General features: G+C 40.5%; 1 protein-coding gene and 1 non-coding gene across 2 annotated transcripts in view; both read right to left on the bottom strand.

The window, feature by feature from the left end:
* Window positions 1-15,927, bottom strand: part of LOC126293477 (ras-associated and pleckstrin homology domains-containing protein 1-like) — a 222,657-nt gene that overhangs the window by 15,430 nt on the left and 191,300 nt on the right. The window lies entirely within an intron of this gene.
* On the bottom strand, window positions 10,441-10,512 carry Trnaw-cca (transfer RNA tryptophan (anticodon CCA)). The gene has a single exon. It is a non-coding gene; the product is annotated as a tRNA-Trp (tRNA).

Raw genomic sequence — 15,927 nt, 5'->3', positions numbered from 1 at the left:
TTCTTGTTCAATAAATAATTGAAAGTGTTCCCAGACTTTATGTACATCCTGTATACAGCATACATAAGTAGTACCTACTTCCAAGAGCGTTAACAACACCAGTGTACATGTGTTACGGCTTCTGACCAATCATCGCGTTTGTTTACATCAGGTTTATTCTTATTATGAACGTAGTATAGACACTTCAGACGCTGGGGTGAGGAGCTAAGTCAACTATCCTGCGTATCTCAAAGTTGTTCCATTCGGTTTCGGTCAGCTCCTGTGTACACCAGTTCATTTCAGGAACCAATGCCTCAGAGATGCAGCTTTATGGCAGGGTGCGTTGTCATGCTGATACAATCATCACCCCGATCTGTTCCTCTACCACGTCCAGTTCACGGTGCTGTAAAAAGTGTTCATATCCTTTCCCATTCGGCGTGTTCTCAGGCGCGATGTGGGGGCCACACCCTAACGACGAGAGACACCCCCACCCCATATCAGCGCCTCCTACATACTACACGCGAAAGGTATGAACATAGGGTAAATTAATTCAGTTCCAGTACAGCACTCGTGGCTGCCGCATCGCGGTCGCGAAGTGGGGCCGAGGCAGTTCCAAAAAAATGGCTCTGAGAACTATGCGACTAAACTTCTGAGGTCATCAGTCTCCTAGAACTTGGAACTAATTAAACCTAACTAACCTAAGGACATCACACACATCCATCCCCGAGGCAGGATTAGAACCTGCGACCGTGGCGGTGGCTCGGTTCCAGACTGTAGCGCTTAGAACCGCACGGCCACTCCACGCGGCAGGCAGTTCCAGATAAGTTTTATAGTCTGACAATAATTTATGGTTTTTTAGTTTTAGCTTGACGATGTCCACAATGAACAAACGGCAGTTACCGTTATTTTGAAGAAGGTTGGGTTATCCCGACTGAAACCTAGGTAAATTCTAGGTAAACGGCGCAATTGAGGCTGCTAATTACTAAAATTAAAATTTATACAGTTGCTGACAGGGCCGCGAAATGTTGAAGATATTTAAATTAATTCAAGTTTTGTAAGAAAATATTTTATTGGCCCAGAGATGGGCAAATGTAGTATCGATTGCGTAGTAGCGTCGCTTCTCAACAGCAATCGCTGATTCGAGGTGTTATGAGTAACTTTAGATGGAGGACTGTATGGAGGACTCCCAAGTGTGAAGACTTTTGTAGCTGATGTGTGCTGAATATATACTTATGATTCTTTTGTTTGCAATATACCACGATGTTTGTGTTGCTAACTGAAAAAGAACCTTAACAGAAATTTGAAATAATAACGTAAAGAAAGTTGTTTTGTTACTGATGCAATGCGCGTATTCATAAGTGATGATTGAGATAATGTAAAACATGCACATCCGATGATTTTGTAAAGCTAATTGTTACTGTATAATCAGTTTATACAGCGTGTTAATTGAGAGCATTATTAATTTTCAAAGAGTCAAAATACAAGTCTTAAAGTTAGTGCCATATTGTTATCTACCCGAAGTAAATACCAGTTCCCTGATCCATGTCATTTCTGATTAACTATTTTTGTCAAGAAGTTATTGTCTCAGTCATATTCGATTTAATTAAAATGTATACTAAGCAACAGCCTTGCACCATGGCTGTTTGATAACTATACAATTCAAAGTACTAACAGAGAGTAGTGCGAAGAGCATTACCATTGCACAGGTAAAGGTAAGAAATCTTATTATTTCACGGATGGAATTCATTAAGCACAGGGACCATTATTTTCAAATTTATCAAGTTTTGATTTATTACCAGGGCCAATTTGAAATCAATCGTATTGCATCAGATTCGGTTTTTGTGTTACGTAAATTCATGCAGTTTTAGTTTAAAGTAATTGACAGTTTACATTCTCGCAGCTAAATTAAATTTACACTCTCCCAGCCAGAGAAGTTCAGTACAGGACAAAGCGCAGAAGCGACGAGATAGAATACACGTTCACATGCCATTCCCATTGTTAACAGTTGTGTTTCAGACTACTGTCAGTTACGCAATTTCAGTTATACACTGAAGCGCCAAAGGAACTAGTGTAAGAGTGCGTTTTCAGATACAGAGGTGTGTAGATAGGTAGAATACGGCGGTTATTGCTGCTGCAATGGGAGGTTATCAAGATTTAGGTGAGTCTGAACATGTTCTTATAACCGCGGTATGTTACACTGAAGAAACTGGTACACCTGCCCAATTTCGTGTAGGGTGCCCCGCTAGCACGCAGAAGCGCCTCAGCACGACGTGGCATGGACTAGACAAATGTCTGTAGTGGTGCTGGAGGGAACTGACACCATGAATAATGCCGGGCTGTCCGTAAAATCCGTAAGAACACGAGAGAGTGGAGATCTCTTCTGAACAGCACGTTGCAAGGCATCCCAGATATGCTCAATAACGTTCATGTCTGGGGAGTTTGGTGGCCAGCGGAAGTTCTCCCAAGAGTGTTCCTGGAGCCACTCTGTAGCAATTGTGGACGTGTGGGGGTTCGCATTGTCCTGGTGCAATTGCCCAAGTCCGTCGGAATGCACAATGGATATGAATGGATGCAGGTGATCAGTCAGGATGCTTACGTACGTGTCACCTGTCAGAGTCGTATCTAGACGTATCAGGGGTCCCATATCACTCAAACTGCATATGTCTCACACGATTAGAGCCTCGACAAGCTTGAACAGTCCCTTGCTGACATGCAGGGTCCATGGATTCATGAGGTTATCTCCACACCCGTTCACGTCCATCCGCTCGATAGATTTGAAACGAGACTCCTCCGATCAGGCAACTTGTTTCCAATCATCAACAGCCCAATACCGCTGCTGTCAGACCCAGGCGAGGCGTGAAGCTTTGTATCGTGCAGTCATCAATGGTACACGAGCGGGCATTCGACTCCGAAACCCCTTATCGATGATGTTTCGTTGAATGGTTCGCACGCTGACACTTGTTGATGGCCCGGTGTTGAAATCTGTAGCAATTTGCAGAAGGGTTGCACTTCTGTCACGTTCAACGATTCTCTTCAGTCGTCGTTGGTTCCGTTTTTGCAAGATCTTTTTCCGGCCGCAGTGACGTCGGAGATTTGATGTTTTACCGGATTCCTGATATTCACAGCACACTCGTGAAATGGTCGCACGGGAAAATCCCCATTTTATCGCTACGTCGGAGGTTCCGTGTCCCATCGCTCGTGCGCCGATTATAACACGACGTTAAAACTCACTTAAATCTTCTGCCATTGTTAACAGCAGCAACCGATGTAACAACTGCGCCAGGCATTTATTGTTTTATATAGCCACTGCCGACCGCTGCGCCGTCTTCTGCCTGCGTACATATCTCTGTATTTGAATACGCATGCCAATAACATTTTTTTTTTTTTTTTTGGCGCTTCAGTATGCTAAATACCAAACCGTTGAAATTCTCCATCAGCGATCTCTGTAGGAATATGTGTGGACAGGCCGTAGGCTCCTCGGAATCAGTTACTATTGGTTATCCATCTTGAGCCTACTTCAAGAATAATTACAACAGATGCGTTTGGAGTTTATTTATAAAGCATCTTCCGTGGTTATTCTGCAAACAGGATACATACATTTGTACATATTTGGTTGTTTTAGGTTAAAAACAGTGTTTTGTTATTAAAGTTGGCGCGCAAATTACTTACGGTGTTCTTTTACATTCTCTCTCTCTCTCTCTCTCTCTCTCTCTCTCTCTCTCTCTCTCTCTCTCTTTCTTTCTCACTCACACACACACACACACACACACACACACACACACACACACACACACACACACACACAAAGTAGTCTCACAGGTTAGCAACACTCACAACGTGAACGAAAACACACTAACAGACATAAACACTGTTGCTGTGCAGAGTGAGAAACGAGGAACAGTTTACGAAAGTGAAATGTAAATAACGCAGCGCAAAGAAGTTCTGTAGAACGGTAAAAACTGCCGAGTCCATATGTGAATCAAAGTCTTCCGACGTCAACCGCTGCTAGCAAGGAGGGAAGAGGCAGAATATGAAAACAAACACCGTAAGCAATTTGCACACCGACTTCATAAACAAAACGCTGCTTTTAACCTAAGACAACCAAAAATGTTCAAACGTATGTATCTAATTTGCAGCATAACCATGGAAGGCGCTTTATAAATAAAAGCGAAAGGCTTCTGGTGCAATTCTCTTTAATTAAACAATATTAAGCTCAAGACGGATAACCAATAGTAAAAAAATTGCTCTGAGCAGTATGGGACTTAACATCTATGGTCATCAGTCCCCTAGAACTTAGAACTACTTAAACGTAACTAACCTAAGGACATCACACATCACCCAGTAATCGCGAGGCTAACGAATAGTAACTGATTTTAACAGCTTCTGCGGAAGATGGACACGCAAACAAAGTTGTCCTCTGCAATTGTTGATGTCTATTCCGCAGCTAAGATGGTATGAAGAACTAATTGTAACATCAGTCGCTTTTGTGAACGTTGTGGCCACTCTTGAACATTCGCCACAGAAAAGCACTACTTCTGACAATGATCGTGTAACCTTCGACTCTTAAAGCAATCGGGTTTTGTAAGAAAAATTTCAAATTCGAAACACAAAATAGGCAAATTACACATTAGTACGAGTTTGCAGTGATAAGTACAGGAGCGCAACCATTTTGGCAGCAAAAATTAGGGTCCCAGTAAAATACGGTTGAGCACTATTTTGAACAGTGTGATTACTGTGTAAATGCAATCTTGGTATAAACTGCTTAGTTTTTATTTTCCAATAAACACTCATAGGAAATTTCCATTTATCTAGGTACACAGATAAAATATTTGTCTTCGTTTTAGCCATGAAAAGAGACTTACTGAATCGTCATCTCAAACTAATAGACACTGTCAGAATCCAAAGGCGGATTATGGGTTTACTACAAAAATAATTCAAGTGTCATTACGAAATAACTGGAACGAACAGAACCAGCTAATAATCAACAATATGATACTAACATTCCATGAAGAATTCGTAAAAGGAACCTATTCCACATAGTATGCACTAAATAAATCAACTTCCACAAAAAATTTCAGTCTGCACCATTTCCCCTTCGTTCTCATGTGGACCTTCGTTCATGACCTTTTATCTCCGTAAATAGGCGTATTTTTCCGCTTATAGACCGATGGTCCGCGAATGTGGACTCATTTTTAAAAGCAGGCCTCACCACCTGTCAACGTGTATTCGTGTATTAGCTTACAGCTTGTCGTGTGCAGAAAATGATTACTTCTACAAATAAAAAAACTATGTAAATAACTATTGTGCCTAAATATCTGACTGAGACTCTGTGTTTTTTATGTTCAGAACTAGTTCATATTTGTATGAATTTTGATCGTTACTATAAAACAACTCATTTCTTGCAGGTCCTCGTACGTGGATGTCAAGTCATAATGCATATTTTCAAATTTGAATTTCCTCTTTGATAATGGAATACCGAAACAACTGTTATTTCTACACTCTACAGAACTGGATGAAATATTAACTGATGAGCAATTTTTAATGAAAGCAATGCGGGATTATCTTTTACGGAAGATGTCTTCCGCTGAAGATAGTGCTGCTGAGCTTGAAGAAACTAAGCGGTACACAATAAGAACGTTAAGATGTCGTGTTGGTAGCTAGGAGAAGGGGACGTCCTTGTACAGTAAATTCCTCTGACTGTGAAGATGTTGATGGTGCAGGAAATATGAATAAAAACGGAAGAAGATCTGTGTTGCAACTAATTTCAGAAGTTAAGTTTTAAAATGTTGGCCTGCTACTTAAATTTGTTCAGGCAATGAATGCCTCATAATGTAGAAAAACCTCGCGATTCTAACTTATAACTTGCCACAAGTTATTGTATGATTATAATTTCCTTGCAGTTATGAAGCTGTTTTAGACCACCAACAAAAACATGAATTGGAAAGCAGGTATTTAAAAAATATTAACTGCACGAATCGTATTTTCTGTGTGCATTAGCATATACAGTTTACTGCTTTAAATAAAATATACTTATATATTGCAGAATAAAATGTTTTATTGAAGTAAGGGGAAAGAGAATGAAAAGCAAAGACTAGTACATTTTCACGATAAGTGAGATTTGAGGTCCACATATGTGGATCTCCATTTATACCTTAATAAATCATCAAAAAATATTTCATTTGCATTTTTATCATGCTTTTTTAAACCTTTGTTGGAAAATATGAAAAGAAATATTTCCGGTTAATTCTTTTATTGCAGGTGTGGAGAGGATATACTGAACCCAAAATGAATGTCACATTCGTTACAATTATAAATTAGTGCTTTAACTGGATGCGAAGAAATGAAGAGATGGTAGATCTAAAAATGGCGATGGATACCCCATCTTTTATAAAAAATACAATGTGCCATTTGAGCTGTTACACTTGTCGCAAGCAAGCGAAATTCCCTTGCATATGTATCTTCATAGATATTAATTACGAATTGTTAGGCCATTTATGAAATCCGTGCACTAAATCACGGTATATACGAACACGATCTGCCTGTAAGAACAATGTAATGACACTGAAAACGTGAAGAACGTGTACGGACAACCCTTACGTCTCGCAATATCACGTCACAATGGAGACAATGTAGGTATGATGGCGAAAAATTCTGTTTTGCGCTCCTGAATGTTTACTCGACAGATATTCCTACTGTATGTATCTGACACATATTGTCTTTGCTTCATTACGACTGAAACCGCAGATATCCCAGTGTAACAACAGAGCTAGCATTGTAGCCAACAACAAACAAGTTTGTGATTGTGGACAAGACATGCTTAACGGAATTCCCACGGATGCCAGTTCTACATCCGTGCTCTGTGAGCTACCACCTGGTACAAAGGTCAAGTTTTGAAAAAATCGTTATGAAATTCAGAACAAACTGAAAGTGTTCATCGAACAGTTTGACAAAATGGCACAGTCCTGGATCTTCATCTGAAAGGAAGTACTCAGTCGTCCGATCTAAACTACAGGACAACCTAGTTTCCGAGGTAACTGTCTTGGTGTTGTTTTAGTTTTCATGCTGTAAAACTAGAAAGATAGAGAATATATAGTTCTGATCTATATGAAAACAACTGTCGTGATATATCGAATTTTATTTTCACGATTTCCGAATTCTTCAAACGTGTATCAATCTTCGTATTTGTGCTATCTTGATTTCTCTCCATCATTTCTTGTTAAAAGAATGCGTTCGTACACGCCTGTGCAATGAATTTCACAATTTTGGCCTGTCTTCCTAAATTGCCCATGCCATGTCACGATTGTGTACACCGGTTTCATCTCACTTGGGTCTGCGAGTAGTTATAGGACAGTATGTTAACAGTACATTTGTAAGTAGTCGTTTGAAATAACATCGCTCGCTTATTAAAATCTATTTTCGTGACATTCAAGTGATATCTCGTGTGCAGAGCAACATCCTATATTCCTAGATAATTTTCTTAAAGCTGTTGCTTTTTAATTGAATAAAAAATAGAAAATTAATTGTTTCTGTTTCATGTGAGAGAATAACTGCTTAAAAACTGTCAATTATATTCAGACGATTTCCGAATTCTCGATTTCCTGGTGTGATCTCGATGTTTTGCATCTGTTCTTGTCAGTAAAATGCATTCGTTCTCGCCCAAGAAAAGTATTTCATGATTTTGTACTGCTTTCCGAAGTTTGGGTATTCCAGTTTCATCTCATTGTGTGCCGAACTTAACTGCCGCCCTCAGTGCTCCCTCGCGTTTGTGAGTAACTTTAGAAAAACTTGTGACATGCTGTCTGTTTGGTTAACTTTGCATTCGATCGCTGGTTAAGCTATCGTTTCAAATAACGGACATTCATCACAAGTTGTGTCAGTATAATTGGCTCATTGAAGTCTGCTGATATTTAATTCAGATAATATTAGCACTGCTGCCGAACATTTGTGCAGTTGCAAGTTAGCGGCGGAAAAAACTTACCAGTTAAAACCGATCCCAGTATTTTAGTTCTGAATAGCCGATATTTTTCGGTATTTGTTTGGTCTCTGTTACAACATGTTTTTTTTGTATTTTTACTAATAACCGGGTTAATAAACCGAAATACCAGTTAGCCGCAGCAGCACTGGTAAAATATTTCGTTTTTAAATAAACCTTTGTTAAGGAACAAGTAATTTTTGTTCGTGAAGTTTTCGTTGCTTTGAAACACCGCGTTATTATAGAAACAGAGCGAAGCGATCAGTGCTATTTTAGCAACAATGCTAACAGAAACGGGTCATTAACTTATGATACTGCATTGCTGAGACAATAATGTATCTGTTACCATGTGGCTTGGTCTACTGGATGGTGCACTTCAGTTTGGAACCACGCGGCTGCTACGGTCGCAGGTTCGAATCCTGCCTCGGGCATGGTTGTGTGTGATGTCCTTAGGTTAGTTAGGTTTAAGTAGCTCTAAGTCTAGGGGACTGATAACCTCAGATGTTAAATCCCATAGTGCTCAGAGCCGTTTCAACTACCGAATGGTACGCGTGTACATACGATGTGCAAATATGCTACCAGAGTCTACATAACATACCTTTATCTGCCTTTAGCCCTTGAAAACGAACAAATTAACACGAAAAATATAGTTCTTCAGTCTTAGTTTTCACCCTTTAGCACTGACCACTCGTAACGTGCAAATAGTGGACGATTATAACACGATTTTGACAAGAGTTTCAAAAATTAGAATTAATAGGAGAATACTGACGATTTTTATAATATTCAACCACTTATCACTTTTCGAGAAAAGTGGGTAACAGTGAACGAACAAAGTTTTTTATTTGCGTACTTAATTTTTATTTTTATTCTTCGTGTCTTTAACCTGTGGAAGTAGAAATTTTTTTATCTTTGTTTACGCTTATTACAGGAAATAATATGAATAAAAAACTGAAAATCGGTTATTTCATAAACTAGCTGCTGTTTTGAGCGGTCTTGACAGTCCTATTAAACTGGTGTTGAAAAGAGTGAGGTAACCGAAAACCTGTTGTTACAGCGATAACAGTCATCCCTACTGCATGTGGCGGCTAGACTGCAAAATTACACATACAGCACAATGTTTTATGTATCTCTTGCAATCCCCCCCCCCCCCCCCCCTCCCGTCCCAATCATAAATTCGAAAGTCATAGTAAACAGGCCTATTACATGTGCCCCACCATGTATTTGCCATATATCAATTTCTGCGTAGTCGTTTACTCCATTTAAACAAACGGCGTGCGCTGACCTATTGTTAGCGGCTGCTGGCAGGTCCCAATGCAACGCACTAAAACTTAAGAGAGCCCAGTTACAAGCTCTCCATTAATATCGTTTCTTGTAAGGCAGTTCTCGAGTTGTAGTGCATTGGTTAGCATACTCTTAATTGAGTATTTTCCCCAACTTGTCCACATTGCATACACGAAGTTATAAGTGAAGAATGCAATGCGCAGAACTACCAATAGTGAGCCGGAAGCACTATAATAGCAGCACGAACGCTAAATCACGGATTTCGCGTAGTATCTTAACGGCCAGCAACAGCTAAGATTAAGCGTTTCATTACCAGATGGCACTGCCGCACTGGTAGTGGCTGCTGTCGGTAGATGGCACTGCAAGGCAGTTCTCCCATTTTGACAAGCATAATACGTGAAGTATCTTAAAAAAGATCCATCATTAAGAAATAATACTAAGTGTATACCACATAACGTTCCCTTCCTGTATTTATGGACTTAAGATAATGATTGAAATCGCGAAGTAAGGCGATAAACACCACAAAATAGGTTCGGAGAATATCGGAATGCGAACTGAAATCGAATAATTACAAACCATTGAGCGTTTGTTTACTACGAAACAGAATAAGTAAATGCTGTTATAGATGATTGACAAGTTACAGTTTCACATCATGATGTTAACTAAAGACTACTATCACACTTTTTGAAACTGACTGTTCAAGTACTACGCAGATTTATCCGAATATTCAGATAACTTGTACCTAGACAGGTACAAGTACACATCCAAATGTATGGTACCTGTTTCCTGGATTTACTGCTATACGCTATATTGTATATCCATTTCGCTACCTACTCGGCTACCCTAATTCTTATAAAGAAAAATGTAGCAATAAATGTCTTACGCCTACATTGGGTCATTTAGATAAGGTGTTGTTTCGTCCACCATACCCACATTTCAGTTTGATAAAAATCATGGTTCCGGAAGTAGACTAGCGTTCCTGAGGAACAGAATTCAAATTATTTTCCGACAATTTTGATTTAAATTTCCCGAAATCGTTGAAGGTGAATGTTTGAATGCTTCCTTTGAAACAAACACGATCGATGCCGCGGCCAATACCATTGTCGGAGTAACGTTACATCGTACTTTTCGTTTCTTTGGTTATTACAAAGTTCCCGTCATTTCTCATTCTATACCCTGGAATGCACTTGGAAAAAATAAAAATGATTTGACCCCGACGTGATTTGAACACGCAACCTTCTGATCTGGAGTCAGACGCGCTACCGTTGCGCCACGGAGTCATGTACCACAAAGTCTCTGCAGTAAGTCACATATACAGGTATAGGGTAAGTAATTATCATATTAGGTATTGAAGGATTTTCGTCCTTCTACGTGTTATTTAGATAATGTATTTCATTTGCATCATTACTACTGTCACTTAAGTGCCAGGACTGAACAAAGTATTCTTTTATTTCGCAGTTGGCACCAGAGAGAATAAAAGTGCCGTACAGTTTCGTTGCAGATACAGTACTGAGGCAACAAATTAAGCGATAAATTCACTTTTTCTGAATGAGTTCCAGGAGATATAGCCGCGATGAGCGACATCAAAGTGAGCGAAACCTTCACAAAGAAATGATGTGAAAGGTTTTACCTTTCGTTAGCCGTCTGTGCCCCTAATGTCTGAGCTTGTGACCACTTATTTGACGTCTGCTCAGATCTGGAATGTCCATACGGTATCTTTTGTACCGTACTTCTAAAAATAAACCTAAAATCCCGTTATAAATCACTGGATCCGAAAATTTCCATTTTTTATTTAAATTAAGTAGCATATCGCATATGTGTAATACGTTCTAAATATTTTTTACACACCGCGGCAGACAGTATTCGTCATTGTTGGACACCATGATTCGTATTTATCTGCACAGTTCTTGAATTTCGCAAGTAACCCTTTATACGGCTATGAAAATTCCGCCTTACGCATGACTCTGTGATATTTTATTGTTTGATATTTACATTGTGCAGTGCACATTAATTATTGTTTTTTTAGCTAAACGTTGTCCGCATAATTGTGTAGTTATTGCAGTTCATTGTGCGTTTGTCAAAAAAGCCACGACACTAAGGGTATCAAGTTCGTAATCTCATAATGAATTAATACTTAATAGTCACGACAACACACTCTAAATTGGAGGACATAAGCTGTGTAATTTTACCGTCTAATTTTTTCACATTGTTATAATTAACAGTATGCAAAAAGTAAAATCAAATCAGAAACACTGACAACGGATGTAATTTAGCCCATTCTCGCAAGATATTCTCACATACGATCTATCTGTACATGCCTATATAAAGAAGACTGCCCGTTAAATCCTTGTTTGTACAAATATATAGTTTTATTCCAATCTTGATGAAATTTTGCACACTTTACCTTCCAGACAAGAGGAAGATCACTGACTACATAGAATAGACAGTGCTGAATCTTGTGTTGGCAAATAAAAAAATGGTCGTCTCTTGCACAATGTGGAATTTTTCAGGAAATAAATATTCTTATGAGCTCTCAATTACACAACAAGTTAACAAATATGCAAAGGATGATTCCATCAGTTCACCAATATTATTCATGATCTACTTCGGAAATTTCTGCGTAGTTGAAGGTACTGGCACACAACCTGTTTATTTATTGCGACTGATTGCGTTTTTTTGCCAGAAACAGTGAAAATTATCTTCTTGGAGCAGCACATTAACTACCAATAATCTATACTTCATACAGCCTTTTTTTTTTTGCGGTCATCAGTCTACTGACTGGTTTGATGCGGCCCGCCACGAATTCCTCTCCTGTGCTAACCTCTTCATCTCAGAGTAGCACTTGCAACCTACATCCTCAATTATTTGCTTGACGTATTCCAATCTCTGTCTTCCTCTACAGTTTTTGCCCTCTACAGCTCCCTCTAGTACCATGGAAGTCATTCCCTCATGTCTTAGCAGATGTCCTATCATCCTGTCCCTTCTCCTTATGAGTGTTTTCCACATATTCCTTTCCTCTCCGATTCTGCGTAGAACCTCCTCATTCGTTACCTTATCAGTCCACCTAATTTTCGACATTCGTCTATAGCACCACATCTCAAATGCTTCGATTCTCTTCTGTTCCGGTTTTCCCACAGTCCATGTTTCACTACCATACAATGCTGTTGGTTGGTTGGTTTGTTTGGGGGAAGGAGATCTGACAGCGTGGTCATCGGTCTCGTCGGATTAGGGAAGGAAGTCGGCCGTGTCCTTTGAAAGGAACCATCCCGGCATTTGCCTGGAGCGATTTAGGGAAATCACGGAAAACGTAAATCAGGATGGCCGGGCGCGGGATTGAACCGTCGCCCTCCCGAATGCGAGTCCAGTGTCTAACCACTGCGCCACCTCGCTCGGTAGAATGCTGTACTCCAGACGTACATCCTCAGAAATTTCTTCTTCAAATTAAGACAGCTTGCAAATATCAAACAGCAAATCAACAGTGATGGCATTCTATGGGACAACAAAATTGCGCGTGAAATTGCAATACATGCAGATACAAGAGTGTAAGTACAATTTTCTGAAATATTTCAGATTCATTCTACGTCAATTAGAAGGTAATTTATATCCTTTGGAATCAATTAAAGTATTCGGTGCTGATTCTGCCAATTATTTCCCGCTTATCTCCACCATACACTCTAAGAGAAAAAGAAACCCGCACCACCGAGAAATTATGTCAATGGGACGGAAATCGGTAGACGTGATGTACAGTCGTGGACAAAACGAGCTAGACCCCTCGCCTTTTCGTTATGCTGATCCGCACAGCTTTGAAGTCCGCTACACAGCATAACAGGCAAGGCGACGAAGTGCTACCAACATACTATGCGAGTTCGCTCAGCTGATGTGCTGAGATAGCTAGCATTGGCGAAACTCGCGTTCGAAGACGCCACAGCATCGCCTGCCACCACTTCGTGGGAAACGAAACACCTCAAGCATAAGCCAATGTGTTGTATTCTCATATTTGTGACTATGACTTGGATCTAAAGTGTGGTTATGGATAGTATGTATGCTCAGATTACGGATCTAACATCATGAATAAAGACAAGGGGAAACGAATTAGGCGTCCTTCCTCCTCCGTAACATCAAATAAATTTTAGTTATTCTTTGTTAAATGAAGTGCGCAGAAAATCATTCACCAGAAGTGAACAACGTTTTAGTAACACCAGATGATATTAACAACTTGCCGGCGCGGGTTAGCTTTGCCCTCAACGGCGTAATATCGTGGAGAGCGCGGCTCCTTGCGCCGTCAGTTCGAATCCTCCCCCGGATATGGATGTGTGTTAGGTTACGTAGGTTGAAGTAGTTCTAGATCTAGGGAACTCATGACCTGGACAGTTTGGAGGCATATATCTTAGAGCCATTTTTTGACCTTTCGCGTAAATTTTCTTTACATAAACGGCCGTACCTTTAGATTGCGTTGACATAGCTCACTTTTTTACACCACCAAGGGGCCGTATACCGCAGGAACTGCGATACATTTCCGCTTATTATGTCCACCCGTATTCGAGGTATACGGGTTTTAAGGGTTTGGTAGACAGACAGACGGTCAAGAAAGTGAGACCAGTAGGGTTCCTAACAACGAAAATAGTTACTGAAGATGAAGGCTGCATAATAATTTTCCCTACTCTTTATTCGGAATGTTACAATTGCAATCGATACATCAGCATATTAATCGTAGCTACGCTTTCGATCCAAATCACGTTTACAAGAATGCAAATAAAATCCATTTGCCTATACACGTGGTAATTCAAAAAAATGGTTCAAACGGCTCTGAGCACTATGGGACTTAACTTCTAAGGTCACCAGTCCCCTAGAACGTAGAACTACTTAAACCTAACTAGCCTAAGGACTTCACACACATCCCTGCCCGAGGCAGGATTCGAACCTGCGACCATAGCGATCGCGCGGTTCCAGACTGTAGCGCCTAGAACCGCTCGGCCACCCCTACCGGCGTGGTAATTCAGATCCCACTATCTATGCCACCGCGTTTTAGATGTGCGAGAGTTCCCATTGCTAGTACCTTAAAGAACACTTCGGCTAACGAACGTTTTCTGGCTGTGGCACGTCCAATGGAGATTTCGAAACATTGTAGAATACGTTTGGCAGCTACATCGCCGTTTATTTCCTGGGGTGGTGCAGAATTATCTTGTTAAATTTACTCGCTAATAACAGTTTTTTGTTATTTCGATAAACATCCCGGTTACATAAAGGTAGACCATGTTTTTGAGTCCAGAAAGCTCTATGCAACAGAAACTGCAGATCATTTTGCCATTCTCATTGCGAAATCGACGGCTTATTCATGTCTGGGGTAATAATAGAGGGCTGTTTGCCTGGGTTGTCTGCTAGAATAGTGAAAGGTGTTTGCTACTGCAAGGGAGGTCTGGTTTGTTTTCGATTCTGATCTCGATGTAGGCAGATACACAATCAGTAAAGGAATTTTAAGACATTCTCGCGCCCCCAATACGTTTTATTGCTACCTTTATTCTGTACCGGCGGCCTGTGGATGTCGGTATGAAACTCTTGTAGAATTTCGTACTTGTTACTATCTACTTTTTCCGCTTCTGTCAGTAACTGAATTGACTTAAGTGTGGTACTGAATGACTTAACTGAATTTCTTTATGAATTTTCACGCATTGCTAAATTTGCACACTTTCATGGTAGGTCAGCAACGGCAGTCAAGTATGACTGGCCTGAACGTTGACACAGACCATTTCGCGGCCGAATGCGCATAATATTTTGCTAATTCGTAACGATCTGGGGCACTTTGTCTTACTAAAACAGTTATGTTACCTCGATAAGCTGAAATTCAGTTTTATTAGTACAGTTCATACTAATTAGCGTTTCTTCTTTCATTTATATCTTATATTTAGGTGTTGTGGTAAATACACTTATCAGCATTAATATAGCCTTACACATGATTGAAAACAGTCTGACAAATTTCGAATAGTTTATCAATTTCACGCCTATGCATCGTATGTTGGCAGCACTTAGTCGCCTTGCCTGTTATGCTGTGTAGCAGACTTTAAAGGTGTGCGGATCAGCATAACGAAAAGGCGAGGGGTCTCGCTCGTTTTGTCCACGACTGTACATGTACAGAAAAACAAATGAGTACAATTTCAGAAAAAAATGATGGTTTATTCAAGAGACTTCACAAACTGAGCAAGTCAATAACACGTTGGTCCACCTCTGGCCCTTATCCAAGCTGTTGTACGGTTTGGAAATGCCTGACAGAGTTGTTCGATGTCTTCTCGAGGGATATTATGCCAAATTCTGTCCGGTTGGCGCGTTACATTGTCAAAACCCTGAGCTCGTGGTGGCGCCCTGCCCATAATTCACCAAACGTTCTCGATTGGGGAGAGATCCGGCGACCTTGCTGGCCGAGTTAAGGTTTGGGAAACACGAAGACAACCAGTAGAAACTCTCGCCGTGTGTGAGCGGGCATTATCTTGTTGAAGTGTAAGCCCAGGGTGACTTGTCACGGAGGGCAACAAAGCGGGGCTAAATGCGTCCTGCTGCGAATAGAAATGCTGCTACCCCAGACCATTACTTCTGGACTGCTGGTTCTCAGGCCGCATGGCAGGCGACAGTCAGGTTGTCATCCCATCGTCGTCCGGCGCGTCTCCAGAGATGTCCTCGGCCTGCAATCTCACTGGTTCTAG

This window comes from Schistocerca gregaria, chromosome 10 (assembly GCF_023897955.1).
Source record: "Schistocerca gregaria isolate iqSchGreg1 chromosome 10, iqSchGreg1.2, whole genome shotgun sequence".
Lineage (NCBI taxonomy): Eukaryota > Metazoa > Arthropoda > Insecta > Orthoptera > Acrididae > Schistocerca > Schistocerca gregaria.
This window is presented reverse-complemented; position numbering and strand designations above follow the sequence as displayed.